The 17,500-nt window shown below is 46.3% G+C and overlaps 1 protein-coding gene across 10 annotated transcripts in view; it reads left to right on the top strand.

The window, feature by feature from the left end:
* Window positions 1-17,500, top strand: part of EBF3 (EBF transcription factor 3) — a 129,327-nt gene that overhangs the window by 29,040 nt on the left and 82,787 nt on the right. The gene's annotated exons all lie outside the window — the stretch shown is intronic.

Here is a 17,500-nt window from a genome sequence, read left to right as displayed (position 1 = left end):
TGTGTTGGAAGGGACCTTAAATCCCATCCAGTCTTCAGCCTTTCCTGGAGAGAAGGGAGAGCATTTCCTGGGAAAGGGAGCTGTATCTGTGCTGTGGTGTTGGAGGAGACCCCAGGGGATGCACTGGTGAGCAGTGCTGGGCTGGTCTGCCCTGGCAAGGTGGCCAGGCTGACCGTCCCCAGCTGATGGGACACCCACGGTGTGGGTTCCTGCCTGTGCATGTCCACCATCAGTCCTGCATCTGGTTGTCAGAGAATCAGAGAGTGCTCTGGTTTGGAATGGACCTTAAAACCCATCCTGTTCCAACCCTGGTGTTGTCATGTGTGCATCCACAGCCACACCCCTGGATGAGCAGTAATGGAGTTTTATCTGCCATGAACACAACCCTTGGAGGCATCACTTGGGGTCTCCTCTGATATTGTTGGTCAAGCTCGCTTGGGCCGTGTCCAAAATCCTGCTCTGAGAGGTGCTGTGTGTTTAGGACAGCCTGGGGAGGCCCCCATGAGACCCCCAGGGTGTTGTGTGTCCCACCAGCCCTCCCACCCCGACAGGCTCGTGGTCACCCTCCATCCCCTGGGACATGCACATCCCACAGGGAATGCTGGATTCCCTCCACACCAAACAGCCCCATAGCCCCAAAAACCCCTCCCAGTGCTCTAAGGAAGGAGAGCTGTGACTCCTCGTACTGGATTAGGCCCAAAGTCAGTAAAACTAAAATTACAAACATAAAATAACTACTTACTGGCACAGCATGGATGTTTTCACACATTCCCTCCTATTCCGCGAGCTTTTCCGAAGACACTAATGTAACAGAATATGCTTGAACATATGGTGGAATTAACAATTGATCCGGCTTCTGAAGGTGATAGAAAATTTTATTCTGTGTGCTACATGTCTGTGTGGGTCATTCCATGTGTGCCTGGGTCGTGGAGTGAAGTGCAGCCCCTCAGGGGTTTTTCAATCTCATTTACTCCAAGGGGTGTCTGTGCCCTACCAGCATCCCCATACCTCCTTCAGGTGTAATTTAAGTTCCGGAATAATTTTGATTTGCAAACCATTGCAACTCCTCATTGTGGTCTCTCTGCCACAGGTCTTTGCCTGTCGAGCCACGTTGCACCATTGGTTCAACCGTGGGGTTTTTATTGTGTTTTTCTGTGGTTTCAGGAGAGCTCTCAGTCAGCAAAAAGAGCTCTCCCTTAATTTGGCCTGTTGTGATAAACAGCCCTCCTGATTACCTATGATTCCTGTGGTATAATTTTCAGATTACTTGGCTCTCTTGGGTTCTGGTTGTGGAAAGACGCTTCTGGCTGGGCATGACATCATCGGAGCTCCCAAACAATCCCAGCCTTAATTGCCTGCAGATATAAATTCGATGTGTTCCACTCTTTGAGACGTGGATTCCTCCAGCTGACAGCATGGCACAGAAGTGTAGAAAACCCAGTTCCTACTCAAAAAGACAAAGGCGGAGATAGAAAAATAGATGAATAAATGATAAATGTAAGAGCAAGTCCTGGTGTCTGTACTTGTTGTAAGAGCAACCTTGGAGAAGTGCTGCTTTTTCTAACTTCTTTCCTGGCAGAAACTGTCTCCTCCAGAAGAAAATGGTGTTTATATATATATATAAAACTGGAATAAACTGTACTAGGAAGTAGTTAGCCAAGTTGATGTGTTTGTCCAAAATAAAAGTGCTGTTTAATAAATAACAAGAGCAGATGGACTGACATTTGCTGCATAACAAGTGTCACTTTAAACTTATGTTAAATGCTTTAGCAGAGTGTTTCCTGGCTCCGTTTATTTCTGCTTAGTCAGAGGGGGTTTAATCCTGAACAGTGTATTTAAATCACTTTTGCCATTCAACTTCTTCCAGATCAAAAAATACCCCTGTTTAAAAATAATGCACTGGATTGATGGAAATGTAATTGTTGGGAGGCCTGGAAGAAATACACAAGTTGGCAACTCTTCCCCAAGCCCTTTGTTGTTTCAGAGTTTAGCAGTTAAGAACAACACAAATACATTTTGTTTGTAGTGGGTCACAGGTTCAAAGAGACTTCGAAAAAAATAGACTGGGGATAATTGGGTTATCAGATGCAGACACTGCAGGGAATTGAGCATTATCTCCCCCCAGTGCTGGGACTACTGGGCCACTTCCTTCCCTGGCCAGCTCCCCTCTGTCAGCCTGACACAGCCCAGATGGCTGCAAGGGGATTTTACTGGTGGCCACCCCAAAGCTGTCCCTTTCTGCACCCTTCAGCAGGTTGATTTTACGAGCCATGGCCATGCTGAGTAACACCTTGCCCTGCTTCCTGCCCACGGGTCCAGCAGGCCCTGGGGTCCAAGGGATGCTCCCCTCGCCCTCCACTGCTGTTCCTCATTTCTGTCAGACAACATCTAGCCAAGCTATTGACTTGCACTTTGACACCGCCACTGCTACTGGCTCTGATTGCACTGTCAATCTGAAAAAAAACCTCCCTCCAACCAGCAGGGAAACCTGCAACTGTTTAACTTCGTTCTGCATAAGCTTTCTCTGCCCAGGACTTGCTGTTGTGGTGTAGGTCTGAGGGGACACCTTGTGCTCTAGAGAGCCAGGGGAGAGGGCACTAAGAAATTGTAATTAATTCACTATTTTTTTGAGATTTTAAGGGGTTTAAGCATAAGCAGATAATAAATACTTATCTAAAAGTGTTCTCAGTTAATGGTGGCAGGACAATACATACAATACATTGTTTTACTTGGGAAATTGGACATATTTTGGAGCTGTCACTTCCTGCTGCATGACTGGAGTTCCTTGGTGTGAGAACACTCACAGTTTGTGGTGTTTGAAGAAAAAAGCCCTGTCATTAGCATATTTGATCTCCAGTTAACGAATTATTAGTGCCCTATGTAAGGGGTAGGTGTTGCTCCTTGAGGAATAGGTTCAACCTCTGGGGGAAGAACTTTTTCTGATATCCAACCTAAACCTCAAGAGATAAAAATCCACCAGTGCCCTGAATTTATCTGTGCTCTCAAAGTATAGCCAGGGACATGCTCACAACTGAAGAAAATCATATTTCAGGGTGGTTTTGCTTCTCAAATTAAAACATTGGGGATTCCTGCTGTTTGAATCTTTCACTGTTTGTTTGAAGCAGTACTTTGAATACTTCATTTTCATGTTTGGAATTGTGTTCAAACAGATGAAAACAGCGCTTTAAATCAATTAATCTTCGGGATTTCATCTCAATACTGAGAATTTATTGGCATCTCCTTGCTTCCTCTCCATACTGGGTGTTTAATGCGAGCTTGCTTGTTATGCCTACTCCGTAAATTAGCATTATCCCCCCTATATCTGCTTGTTTCTGAAGAATTATTATACAAAGCCTCATTTTAAGGAGGTCAGACCCCTGCATGATGATTTGTTGTCCATGAATCTACTTTGTGCCAGTTTGTGTGTGCATGTGCAATCAGAAGTGACTTGGAGTGAGTGAGATAATAATCATCTGCTGCTGATATGAAGACTTCCTCTATTCGACTACCATGAATCAGGCTGATTCCAAGTGAATGAGATTTTAATCACCTGTCACTGCCGCCAGCACTTTCTCTATATTTATGATAATTTTTTTTTGTCTTTTTATTGAAATCAGTGTTGACTGAATCTAGTAATCCTGATTAGCAATCTCACTGTATGCAGTCATGAGTGAAATGCATCAGAGCATTATTGGTACACTGAACATGCTGAAATTGGAAAAAAAAAAGGGCAGGCTAAGTGTGCTGGGCCGTGGGCTTGGCTGGAGGTGAGGGCTGCAAGGTGTGGGATCTTTCTAATTGCTCTCCAAACCGGGAGGGTTTTGGGGTTGGGGCTGGAGAAGTTCTACTAAAAACCCCTAAAAGCTCTGCTTTTAGTTACACCTCTTCAATCTCAGCTGCAGGGAGTGAGTGAAGTCATCAGGATGGCATGCATGGAAATTAGGGACATTTAGGGCAGCCTTCCCAGGAGGGGGGGTTTTAGTTTTCTAAGTTTTGTATATAGAAAAATAAATAAATAAATTTAAACAGGGGAACAATTCAAACCCTGGGATTTGCCCTGCAGTTTTGCTGAGTGAGTCACAGAATGGTGAGGGTTAATTTGTCTTTAGTTATTCAGTGTTATCTTTATATATTTAGGATTATTTCTCTTTCTACAAGTTCATATTTTTTATTATGATTTTGTTGCCACGTGGTGTAGGAACCTTCAGGTCTTTAATGGTGTGTGACATGTGAAAAATAAGTGCTGTGAAAGCCCTTTTTATTCTTAAAAAGAGTTTGATGGATGGCTCCTTAAGTGGCACTGTCAGGTCTGCAGCAGCTCCTGCATCCCCACCCTGCTGGGATGGGCAGGAGAGGACCCTGCTGGGGCTCAGTGCCAAAGGCAACAGGGTGGGAGTCTCTGGAAACCCCAAAAAGGGCAGTGAAACCCCTGTGTGGGGTTTCCTGAAGGAAGGCATGGATGGAAACATCCTGCTGGCTGTAATTCTCAGTCTAACTGTGCTGCAATTAGAAATCTCAATATTCAATCCAGCCCTCAAATCATATTTTGCTGCATTACAGAGTTATATCCAGCCTAAGAAATTACATTTCTAATGGTATGATAAGTGCAGGAGTTTTGGACAGGAAAATACTGCTCCCTAATGTCTGCCCAGGCTCTTCCCTCAGCAGGGCTGGAGCCCAGGGTTCTCTGTTTATTTATTCCTTACACTGGTTTTTTCTGCTTCCTGCTGTTTCTTGCCTTCATTTTGTCCAACTGTGTTCTCTCTTTTCCCCTCCTCATTTCTTATTTTTAATGCAGTTTTTAAAAAGCTCTTACAAAGCACCTGCCAGCCCCTGCTCCATGTGTGACCCCCTCTGACCTTGGCTCTGTCCAGACTCCCTCATTCTCCAGTTCTTCTTCTGCCCAGAATTCCTCTGATTCAGTATTTTTCCATCCATTCACTTCCTCAACTCTGGATTTTGTTATCTTTGTTCCACTGTTAACACTGTAGCAGTTTTTTGACTTTCTATCACCTCCTTCACCTGATCTTTTTTCATTCTCACCTGGTCAGTCACAGGCTTCTCCTAAGGATTGTTTTCTTTCCTTAGGCCTTGGAATTTTATCTCCTGTGCTGTGCTGACTCTTGTCCTTTTCTTCCTTGCTGTTCACCCAGTTCTGCCTGGGTTTGTTCCCCTTTCCTCCTTTCTGTGTGTGTCCTTCTTCACCCAAAGAGCCTCAGCTCCCAGCCTGCCAGGTGCGTCCCAGCTCTGTCACTGTCCCCTGCCCTGTTTTCCCTTCAGACCCACCTCGGGGTCTCTTTGGAATCTCTCTTTCTGAAGGCTTGCTCTGAAGTGAACTGAATGTGAGCAAAAGCCAACAGCAGCTTCCAACGTTTGGGGTGAGGCCACTGGTGCCGCCCCTGGGCTCTGTCACCTGTGTCACCGTGCCAGGGCTGCCTTTGAGTGCATCATCTTCAAGCCACAGACAAATCCTTCTCCCTTAATCCCAGCTTTATTTCTTTTTCTTCCAGTCCAGGGAGGAATCCTCACCCTGGGTGTCAGGCTTGCAGCATCCTCCCCTCTTTATCCTTCCCCCCATTTTCCTCTCCTGCTCAAAAGGCAGCAGGAACCTCAGCTCCCCTCCTGCTCTGAGCACAGGAGCCACCGAGGCTCTGCCCTGTCCCTGGTGTGGAATACAAATGTTCTCAGAGCCTTTGCAGTTTGCTCACCATATTTATCCCCAAAGAGCATTTGCCTTGCCTTCCCCTCTGCCTGCCAGCAGGTTACAGCACCATGCACATCAAGGGAAATCAGCCAAGGCACAGGAGTGGCCTCCTCATTACTCCCATGGTGTGAGAAGGAAGGATTTGGTCGGCAAGCAGAGGTTGGGGATGCCTACCCTGGGCATGGTTCTGTCTCTGGCACCCGGGAAAAACAGAAACTGGGAGGGTTGGTGTTGCAGGGACCTGCAGGAAGGGAAGGTCTTGCAGAGGGGCTTCTCAGAATCTCAGAATCCCAGACTGGTTTGGTGGGAAGGGACCTTAAACTTCATCCAGTGCCACCCCTGCCACGGCAGGGACCCCTTCCACTGTGCCAGGCTGCTCCCCAGTGTCCAACCTGGCCGTGGGCACTGCCAGGGATCCAGGGGCAGCCCCAGCTGCTCTGGACAGCCTTGTTCCCAAAAGCTCCAGAACACCTGGAGCCCTGCTGTGCTTTCTGCCTGTTCTCTCCTGCCTTCTTTGCTCCTTCTCCTCTTCCACCTCCGTGAACTGCTGGTGCTGCTCATTAGCTCTCCATTTAGTTATATTCCTGACATTTTTGGTCAGGGTCTGCCTTCACTGGGAGGTCTTTTCAGAGCTCAGACCATAAAAGCCTTATCCTTACCCACCCTTCTGGTTTTCCCATAAATCCATCACTGCTGATGGGCACAGCTGCTGTCCCATAACCCTGCAAATGGATCCCAGCATTTTCATCAGCCTTGTCACACAATCGGAGAGTCCTGGAGTGGTTGGGGTTGGAAGGGACCTTGCAGACCATGCTGGGACACCTTCCACTGCCCCAGGTGCTGTCTCTTGCCACCCAGCCCTGGCACACACCAGCCCTGTGCCCCCTGGCAGAGGTTTGAGGGGTTTGAGGGGTTTTAGGAGCTCCTCTCCTCTGGAGCTGCTCCCAGCCTGGCCAATCCCACCCAGGGCATTGCAGGGATTGCAAAGCTGTGTAGATGTGGCACCTGGGCACACGGGTTAGTTGTGGCCTTGGCAATGTCAGGTTTATATTTGGGTTTGTTGACCTTAAAGGCCTTTTCCAACCTCAACTATTCCGTGAGTCTGTGATTTTCCTGCGTATTTTTCTGTATTTTCCCCTCATTTCCTCTCCTCTCCCTCTGCTGTAACACACACTCACCTCACCATGAAGCCTCTGCTGCTTTGGCTTCCTTCAGATATTTCTTGCAGACCCCCCTCATTTGTCACTGAGCCAACCCAACACCTGCTTTGCTGTTTGCATCCATCAGCAAGAATCAACTTTTTCACCTTTTGCTAATTTTCCTACCATCACCACACTTCATTATTTCTAAACCAGCCATTGGCTGCACGTCCAATTTACTAAATAATGCATATGGCAGTCATGTCCATACTGGCCATGCACTATACATTACCTTTTAATAGCTCTTTATACCTACATTTTTTACTAACTCCTACAGAAAGTAAAACTTCCTCATTTTTAAGGGCTGTTGTGACCTCAGAGAGAATTTCAGGCACCAATGAGCACTGATAAACCCTACTTCAAACCCAAACCACAAAACTTGGCTGAAAAAAAACGTACATAGAAATGAAACAATAAATAATTTGATTTCTAAAGAGTGCACACCAGTGGCAGCAGAGCTCCTGCTTTGCTTTCTGGATTTGTGCTGCTGGTGGAGTGCTGGTGACTGGCCCTGAAGGCTGTAACTGGGGCAGATCCCCAGTGTCAAATCAGTTCTAGTTATTTCTGAATTGTCATTAATCTTTTTCCTTTCCTCGTTTACTAATGGGCCTAGTTTCTCTCCTGCTCCTCTTTAGCATACAAACAATTACAGGCAGAGAACACCCTTCAGCTTGCAAAGACAAGCATTTAAAACTAAAGGTGCTGTAATAAGGTAACCCTGCAAGCTTTGGTTGGGCTCCCTGTGCATATCCATGAGGATATTGGGATGTATTCCATAATCAGAAATAGGAATTCCCCCCCACAATCCCCTCCTCCTTCAGCTCCGTTCTGCATTTTCCCCTCATTGTTCAGTGTGTGGTCCTCCTGCTTTAGTTACTGAGTGTTATTCAAGTCTTGCCTCCAAGACTGCTCAGGAGAAGTCGAGGGTCTGACTTTTCAGAGTCTGGGCAGGACATATGGACATTAAATACCATGTGATTATGTGCAGTGTGCACACATTACGTACATAAATGAGCTTTTTCTCTGTCCAAACCCCAGCTATCGTTGACTTCAGTTGTAGCAAAATGCACAGATCCTAGTGTGGGGTAAAGCAGGCCCTGGGAAATGAGCCCTGCATTAATTATCTGAATTAATCATCCCCTCTCCAACGCTGGTGTGAGCAGAGCTGGCCAGAGGGCTTGGCTGAGGGGCAGGGAAGGTGGCATGCAGAGATTCAGATTCCTGTAGCCTTTTTCTTTCCAACTCCTGACTTACCCTTTTCACAATTTTTAGCATTATCAACAAGTTTTGAGAGGGGTGATTGCAAAGAATCTGTAATTAATCATTCATTTCATTTCTATGAGGAACGGGCTGGTAAAGAAAAGTTTAGCTCCGTAATCGCAAAATATACAAGAGTGTGTAAAATAAGGCACTTCATGAAACTTTCTGCATCCTTAAGAAACCCCTAGAAATGATTTTCCTGTGCCCAGGGGATACCCACAGCTTGGAAACATTTAAATGCGCTGCAGAGACATTATCAAAGTTAGCTGTGGGCTCCTAATGAAGAAAAGATCCCTGAATTTTCCCAGGTATTTCTTTGTTCATGGCAGGGGAGTGATAAGGCTGGGGAACCTCATATCCTGTCTGAAACGTGGAGTGGGAGAGCCCAGTGGGAGCACATTCCTCTGCTCTGACTCCCAGGGAAACTCTCCCAGCTAATTAATGAGTTCCTCCCTCGTTTAGGGTACATTGAAGGTGCTCTGACACCTTGTTCTTTACTGTGAGTGCTCAGCAAGAACAGGAAAGACGACACAAGGGGTGCCAGACATCCTTTAAGGAAGGATCAGTGCTGCAAAATAGTTCTTTTCACAAAGCTGGACAAGAAGATGGAGAGAAATTGAGCCTGGATTTGGGATAAGAACAACAAAAAAAAAGAAGAGGGGAGAGGCAGCAAAGTTCTAACAAGTGAAAAGACCAAACACTGCATAGAAAGAGAGCAAGAAATGGTGAATTAGAGTGGTTCCCACCCAAAAGGTCCTGGGCCATCTCTTCTCCCCCTCTGCTCAGCACCCTGCTCCAAGCAGGTGACACCAATGTCACACAGTGCCAGCAGCCAGAGGGGAGAGCCAAGGAGAGCTGCAGAGGGTCTCCAGTACTGGGAGCTAACCAGGAAACCATGAATTCTGAAATAGACAGAGAAAAAAATAAATGCAAGGAAGTTGCTGAAGTTATTAAAAGATAAGATTTATGGGCGAGTTCAGTTCAGTTGGTTGGCTCTCCAATCAACTACCGTTGCTAATTGGATTAGTTGCCAAAATAAGCTAAGAATAGAACCTTCTCTTTCCTTATTGTTAAAGCTTTCCAGGGAAAAAGTCCTTGAGGACAAAAATTAAATCTTTATTTCTAGCAACATAAAATTGCCCTCTGTAAAGAGGAAGAACCTTAACACTTGGCTGTTCCTCCTGTCCTGCAGAGCTCCTGCAGTCCCAGAGCGCCAGGAGAGGGAACATCCTTGCTCCTGTCCAGATCAGGTGGTTTGTGGCAGATGCCGAGCACTGCTCCCCTTGATTTTGTCAGTCTTTCTCGTCCTTTCTCGAGGAATTTCCTCTCTGCATTTTCCACAGCTGACTTACGGCTCTCTGGGAACGTAAACACTTCTGACAGAATGGAACAAGCCTAGAGAAAGCCTTAGGTAATTTCAGAGTGCCCCTTAACACGGAGAACCCTCAGCATCCATCCCCCAGCACGGATTTTTCCCCCTGAAGCCAGCACAACTCTTTCCAAAACAGCTTTCTGAGAAGGGAATCTGCTCCTCTTTCATTGCTGCATCGAAGTGCAGACACGTAATAACCTGGAAATAAGTTATTTGTATAGCACAGCTTCGTGTGATCTGTGCTGGATCCCTCTGCCCCTGGAAAAAGAGCAGATCCACTGGAATTATTAATATCATGAGTTCTGATACTTATTTTTGCAGTGTTTATTATTATTTTTGTATTAATACATTAATGCAACCTGTAGTAAGTGTCCAGACTACTCTTTGTTGTAGCCCATGGGATATGAACTTTTATATCAGAAACAGCACAGTCCTTATTTTGCAACTTAAATAAACAGATTATGGAAAAAGGCTGGGGGAGTTGGGGTGCTCCCCTGGAGAGGAGCAGCTCCAGGGAGAGCTCAGAGCTCTGCCAGGGCCTGAAGGGGCTCCAGGAGAGCTGGAGAGGGACTGGGGACAAGGGATGGAGGGACAGGACACAGGGAATGGCTCCCACTGCCAGAGGGCAGGGATGGATGGGACATTGGGAATTGGGAATTGTTCCCTGGCAGGGTGGGCAGGCCCTGGCACAGGGTGCCCAGAGCAGCTGGGGCTGCCCCTGGATCCCTGGCAGTGCCCAAGGCCAGGCTGGACACTGGGGCTGGGAGCAGCCTGGGACACTGGGAGGTGTCCCTGCCATGGCAGGGGTGGCACTGTGTGGGATTTGAGATCCCTCCCAACCCAAACCATCCTGGGATTCTCTGCAGAACTGTTCTACAGCAATTATCACCTCTTGTGTCTAAAGGCATGGATAATTAATTGAGATTCTACATTCTAGTTTCAGCTTTTGATTTTTATTTTCATTTCAACTAAGAAAAACCACTGTAACTTAGAGGTGGAAATGTTCTGATGTCCTTTACAGCAGAGGATGAGACTAAAGCATGTCCTGAAACCACAGCCTGGTGCTGTCTGTGGAGCTGATGGCTGGAAGACTCTGATCATTTGTAGGAATGTGAAATAAATTCACGGTCTTGCACTGAGGACAGAATTTATCCATTTGTTTTGCCCACTGTGGTGCAGAACCCTCTTCCAGGACCAATGATTCCTGTGTTGTTGGTGAATGGTGGTAACACTGAGCTCTAAGCAAAATGAAAAATGCCTACAGGTAGTGCATACATTCCATACATTTCCCATCTGTTTTTGTGAAAGGAAACCACATTTCCTAGAAATAGGAAGCAGGGAACTCACTTCAGAGTGTAAACAAGCCAGAATAAAGCACCTTTCTAAAAACCCCTCCTTTGAAGACAGGCCAAGTTTTAATTCTATTTAACAAAAACGCTGGATTTGAGTGATTTTTTGGGCCTCTTTTGAAGCCTGGTGTGAAAAGCCCATCAAAATCTGCTGGTGCAGCCCAGCAATGCCCACCTGGGAGTGCACCCAGCTTGAATCAGAGCAGGGGGTGTGGCAGGGATCCCACCCCTCTCCATGGAAAGGGAGCTGGAGAAGCTAAAGTTGCAAATTGTGTCTCATGGCTGTCATCAAACCATTACCAGCTTCTCCACTGAGATATGAGAGCCATTTATCTGTCCCAGAAATCCTGCCTGGGATTAGGTGCCAACATTTCCACCTGTTCCCCACCCATCTGCTGAATCTCCTCATCTCTTAAACCCAGCCTTGTGGAGATGTTTGAGTGTTTTGGGTTTGAAACTTTTCATCACTGAAGTTTTCATTCACAGAACGTGAACGTTTCTGAGTGATGGGAAATTTCACATCCCACTAAGCAAGAGAGGAAAATACCATAAAGATCTTTTATTTGTACACATTTGAAGAGAAGTATTTGCATTAATTTAATGCATTTAGAACCAGGGAATGTGCTGTGTTGGAAGGCACACGTCAGGATCATGGAGTCCAACTTGTGGGGCTGCTCAGGACACCCCAACAGTCCCACCCTGTGCCTGAGAGCCTTGTCCAAACACAAATTTGAAGCTGTTCTGGGAAATCAGAGGCACTGCAATCCCCCCAGAGAGGTCAGGGGCCTTCCTGGAAAATCTTGAGAGTTCTGACAGTGTCTGACAGACAAAATTGCTCCTCATGCCCAACCCAAAACGTCAAAGCCAAAGTACAGATTAGAGAACTTGGATTAGTTATCCAGCATGGATCTCCTCAGGTGAAACATCCAGCTTTTTGATCTATATTGGACATTGAAGCTGCCTAATGGGGGGATCAACCATCCAGTATTCCAGCTGTGGGACCTGTGGGCACCCAGCAGAAGACTTTTGGTGAAGGAAACCCTTCTGCATCTGCTCAGAGATGACCCAAAAACCCCAACAGAGACCCATTTGCAGCAGAGCCTGATCCAGCTGTGTGGAACAGGGCTTTTTATTGGAAAAGTTTGGGGAGAAACACAGAATGTCATGCAGTTCTACTAATATTAGCTTTAGCAACTCACAATTATAATGACTAATTGGAGCCATCACTCATTGCTATTGAGTTCCCAGGTGAAAACTATGGACCAGAACCTCCATTAGCATAAATTAGCATTGGAAAGTCAATTAAGTTACACTGATTTTACACTAGTTTTACTGTCTTTCATAAGGCAAAGAGGAAAAAAAAAAAAAGCCCCATTTCTGACTTCAATTACCCATTTTTTTCCCCTCCAAAGCAAATTTTGGTCACATTTCTTCACAAGTCTCCAAAAGCAGACCTGTCTTCACCTGGAGTGGAGCCCTGTGGCTTGGCTGGGCACAGCAGGCTTGCTCAGCTATTTTCTTGTTCTCAAGGTGATTTGAGTGAGCTGGATTGTTGCTTCTCCTCAGCGCAGGATTCAGAGTGGATAAATGAGATTTTTCCATGAAATATCTCTTCCAGGGGTCTTGGTCCCATTCCCATCATGAATGGAGAAGCTTTTTCTTCTCTCTTCTGGGCAGAAAGGGGAGATAAAAAAGGAAAAGGCAAAAATACACAATGAGAAGACATTCCCTGATTGAAGGAAAAAAGCTCATGATAATTTGTGTTATATTTATAAATGAGCATGTCAATGGCCGAATACAGAGCTTGAAGCCAGCAATATTTTTCAGTAGCATAAATCTTAATGGAAATCTGGCAGAAAGGTAAAGGAAAAAAAAATCTGCAGGTTGATGGTATAATTTGCAAGCACGACTCAAAATGTTCTACCCTGGCTTGAAGTTACCAGAGATGTTCCAGAGTGCTCCTGAAGGGAAGAGAGGGATGTGCAGAACACCATGGATTATCAAACCACTCCTACAGAACTGCAGAGACCAGATGAACTGCAGGACAGTGAAAATGAGGATTTTTAGTGGCAGACAAACAAATCCAAGAGGTTTGGGAACTTTTGAGCCATACATAGACACTGGGTTGTGTTTTCTTCTTAAATTTAGAAAAGTAATAATTGCAGACATTGAACACTCAGGGCTTGGGTTTTTTTGGGTGAAAGATTACCTTCCATCTGCAGGGCTACAGCAGTGTCAGGCTGGCCCTGTGCCACTTGAGGAGGGACTGAACAAGAAGAGAACACTGAGGTCTGTCTCAGGCACGGTGAGAAATTCCCCTCAGCACCATTTTTCATCAGCAGTGGCACCAAGGACCTGCCCTGGGCCACCAGGAAACGCCCATGCCAATACCCAGGCAGAAGACATGAGCTAAATTTTTTTTCAGCTGAGTCTTGTCCTTATAGTTCAGGTATTTCCAGGAATTCTGCAGTTGTGTCAGGAGGTTTCAGGTGGAGGGAGAAGTTTCCTGAGGCTGGACCAGGGCTGACATTTGGGGCACATTCTGTTCTCTGAGATGTTTCTGTGGAGGTCCTGCCCATCTTTGACCACTCCTGTCCTCGAGGCTGCATTGCAGCACCCCAGGACCAAATACAACTCCAGGATGTGCCCATCCACCCTCCCACTTTGTCCCAGAATTCCTCAAAACTCTTCGCCTTCATTACACATTTTTGGACAGGTTTCTTGCCTCCATCAGTGTGAACCAATCAACACCTGACTGCAGTGAAATATTTTCCTAGGTGTGCTCTTTGGCTGTCTCAGCAAACATTTTCCTTGATGTAAATGCTCCTCCCGTGGAGCATCCGTGTCCTCCAGGGATGCCCCAATCCATGGGCTGATACTGGCTATCCCTTGGGGACAAATCTTTCTAACCAGATCTTCCTATTTGTTCCCTCTTGTGGTGTCTGGGGTTAGATTCTGCTTTGATCTCTGCTGTTAGGAGTTGTGGAGGCACAGTGGGGTCTGTAAACATGGTGGCATCACACATCTCCCATAACCAAGGGATTGGCATTTATTGAGCTTCTCATGGAATCATGGGATGGTTTGGGTTGGAAGGAACCTTAGAAACCATCCAGTTCCACCTGCAGCCATGGGCAGGGACACCTTGCACTGTCCCAGATTGCTCCAAGCCCTGCCCAACCTGGCCTGGAAGATAAAGATCTTACAGATCTGTAAGTCTTTGCTAAGACAAGTTTTCCAATGCACTTCGGCCGGGATAACTTCATCATGGAGAAGATTATTTTTGTGGGTAAAGCCATCAAGAACAGACTCATAACTTGTTCTTCTGGCTGAGAGAGGATGGACTGGGACCTTTTGACTGGTTTTGGCACACAAGACCCTTCAGACAAAGAGTTAAAGGGAACATGAGGACAGCCCTGGGACTGTTTGGAACCTTTGATGAGCAAATTATCAAAATTATTTGATGATCCTGGAGCTTGTGGGCAGGCAGGGAGGGCTCAGGCATGAGGATCACGCTGCTGTTCCCACTTGGAGCCCTTGGAGGATGTTGGGAAGCGTGGAGGAACCCCTCAGCTCCCGGGGTGAGGCAGGAGGTGAGCACAGAGCCCCAGATACCGCGGGCATCTGGGACTGGGTGCAAGATGAGCTGCGGAAAATTTCAGAGCCTAAGCATTAAAATAAAATAAAATTAAAAAGAAAAAGGCAAAAAAAAAAAAAAAAGCCCCAAATAGAGCCCATAGATGGTAATGACAATGTTTTGTTATCTTTATGTTGTTTTCTTTGCATGCTTGTTAAAAAGTGGAGTCAGAGTGTCTGAGACAGAGCCCTAACAAGTTCCTTCTAATCAGCCCCGGAATGCTTCTGTCAGGCACAAGAAAAATGCTCAGCTTGAACAAAGCTGCATTTTTCCCCCAAGAAACACATTTGTTTAAAGATTGGCCTGTCAATTTGTGAATCAACATTTCGGCTTTTTGCTCAGACATCATGCTTTTGCTTTTTTTTTTTTCCCCAAGAAGGGGAAATAATACAAAGCTGCTATTTGTTGTTTGAAGGAAGTAAACTTCATCAGGTCGACTTAGATGTGTGCTTCAAATGTCACTCAGTACAGCTTTCTTGTAATGAAACGCTGCATACAGATTTCTTCCTTTAGGCTCAAGGGGATTAGACCCAGTAAAAGAAAAATTCAGTCTTCCTTGCTGTGGTGCATCAGAGTGAGAAGTTTAAAATCCACAATTTATTCAAATATTGATATTTCTACTTGTCAGAAGAGAGGTGCCTTGAAATTTCCACTGAGCACTGTTGTCAGAAGAATTGCAAGAAATGTGTCAGATAATTCATAAACGGAGTTCACGACTGTGAAATCAGTTGGGAACAGCAAAAAAAAAAATATTCTTGTTGATGTAGAATAGGGGCAATATAACAGAAAATAGCACTCACTTTTCCATCATGTCAAGCAAATGCTCCATTTGGGCCAGGTATTTTTTTAAACAGCTTGCTGCTTCTGGAGGAGCCCACAATGCATGAAAAATGTGTTGAGTTGTGCTTTGTAGACAAGAGATCTGTTTGTTGGTTTTCCCCTCCCCGCCCGTTCCCATCCCACCCAGCCCAGGCTGCAGGGGAGGGCCCGGTTCTGCATGTGGTTTGCATTACAGCCTTAAAAAGCTGTGAACGACTGGGGTAATGATGTAAAGAGCGAGTGTAAATTCCAAACTGTTGATAGCAGCGAGGGAAGCTGAAGAAATTTTTTTCCTTAGTATTTTTTAACCCCCGCCATGTGTTGAAGTCATCTCGCCCTTGCCTCCGAGCTGGGGGGAGCGGGGCTCAGCGCACTCCCGGTGCCTCCTAATTAAGAAAACCCGCCTCCTGCTAATAGCAGGACGCTGTTCTGCCGAGATTTGGGGCAGATCTTGGGCTCGGGAGTGGGTGACGTCGGGCGGCGATGCTGCTCGGCGGCAGGAGCAGGGCTCGCTGCAGCCGGCGCTCGCAGGGCTCTGCCGGAGAGCCAACAGCACCAGCTGGGCACAGAGCGAAATATTCCCGGGAAAACACATCCCGCACTGCTCCCCCAGCCCCGGGCTCACGGGGCTGCGGGCATCTCACATCCCCGCCGGGAGCGGGGACCAAACCCGAGGAGGCTGAGCCGCAGCATCCTTGCGAGCACAGGTTTTGTCATGGGCATCTCCTTCAAATGTTGCCTGGTTTCCGTGGAACACATTAAAAAGGCGTTTTCTGCGATTTCAGTACACCTTCAGTGTAAAACCTTTGGGAAATGGATAGCTCAGTGAAAGCTTCTGTGGATATTTTAGAAATATCCTTAATAATACCAGCGTTTTATTAGTATAAACATAGGTAGTATAAACACTGTGGCATCTTTTCTACTGTGACCACTTTCCTTTTTCTTTCTCTTTTTTTTTTTTTGGTTCAAATTCAGTACATCCCAACTATTCCTCTGCCATAATACTTCTACAGAGGAAATAGAGCTCAATATGGCAAAATTGACTTCTCCTATATCCTAGTTAAACTCCCAGAATTAAGTGGGTTAATTCAACTTACAGTCTAAATTTGTAGAACACGTTTTTCCATGTGATATATATATATATATATATTTTTTTTTTTTTAGCTGCTTGAACAACCTCCCTAAGAACCCCATTGCTAGAAAACCCACCAATATTTCACCCCAACATTTCCAAACTGGTTTATTTCTATTTGTGAAGTGGAAACCGTTCCCTAATCCCCCTTTCATTAGCTCCCTGTATTCTTTGCTTGCTCCAGAGTGGACACTACAAGAGGCTGACATCTTTGGCTCGTTAGAGCATAGATGCCTGCAGAAGCTGACGTTTTCCACGCCTGCTTGCAGCCTATTTTTCCTTTACATCCATTGCTTACTGTCTGCTCGGTGTCTGGGCGAATCTGTCATCTGTGCCAGAGCACAGCCCGCTGCACCACTGACAGTAAGAAGGTAAACGCTTGCTGCCTGAATCCCCCATTAACTTTGTGAAGCGTATTGATTTCTTGTAAAAATAATGATATTGACAGGCTTTCCAGGAGTAATTGTTTCCAGAGCACAAAGGTCAGCGCTGAGAGTGAAGGGTTTTGGAGCCCGGGTACTCCACAGACATTTGTGCAAAGTGCTGGGGGATGGAGGGAAACAAATAGCAACAGTTTGAGACTTTAGAAATTTAAGTACGTTGACAAAACACCTCGTAGGGGGCTGGCAGCATTATTGTACTCATGAGTCATTAATAGCAAACAGCTCGCCTTGGACAACGCCGGGCTTTGGCACGGGGAGATTTGTAGACAAACAATAGCAATAAAAGTCGCTCCAGCCTCCGCTGCACCGCCTCGCCAGGAAGGGCTCCTGCTCCCAGCACTCAGGAACCAGGCTGGGAGCTCCTCTGCTTCCCAAGCAGCAGCCAGGAAACCCCTCGGAGAAGCTGGGGCAAATCCTTCTGGTTTCCACGTGTTCATTAGCTCGGGGAAGAAACCGCGCGTTCGGGAAAGAAAAAGCAAAGCCGTGGAGTTGCCATTGGCCTGAGTTAATCAGGCTGCCAGAGCTAATCAGGCTGGTGGGATCCAGGATCTTCGGGTGCTAATGCCGACTGAGCCCTGCCTGCCTCGA

Source organism: Anomalospiza imberbis, chromosome 8 (assembly GCF_031753505.1).
Source record: "Anomalospiza imberbis isolate Cuckoo-Finch-1a 21T00152 chromosome 8, ASM3175350v1, whole genome shotgun sequence".
Lineage (NCBI taxonomy): Eukaryota > Metazoa > Chordata > Aves > Passeriformes > Viduidae > Anomalospiza > Anomalospiza imberbis.
Note: the sequence above shows the minus strand (reverse complement) of the source record. Positions and strands in the feature narration are given on the sequence as shown.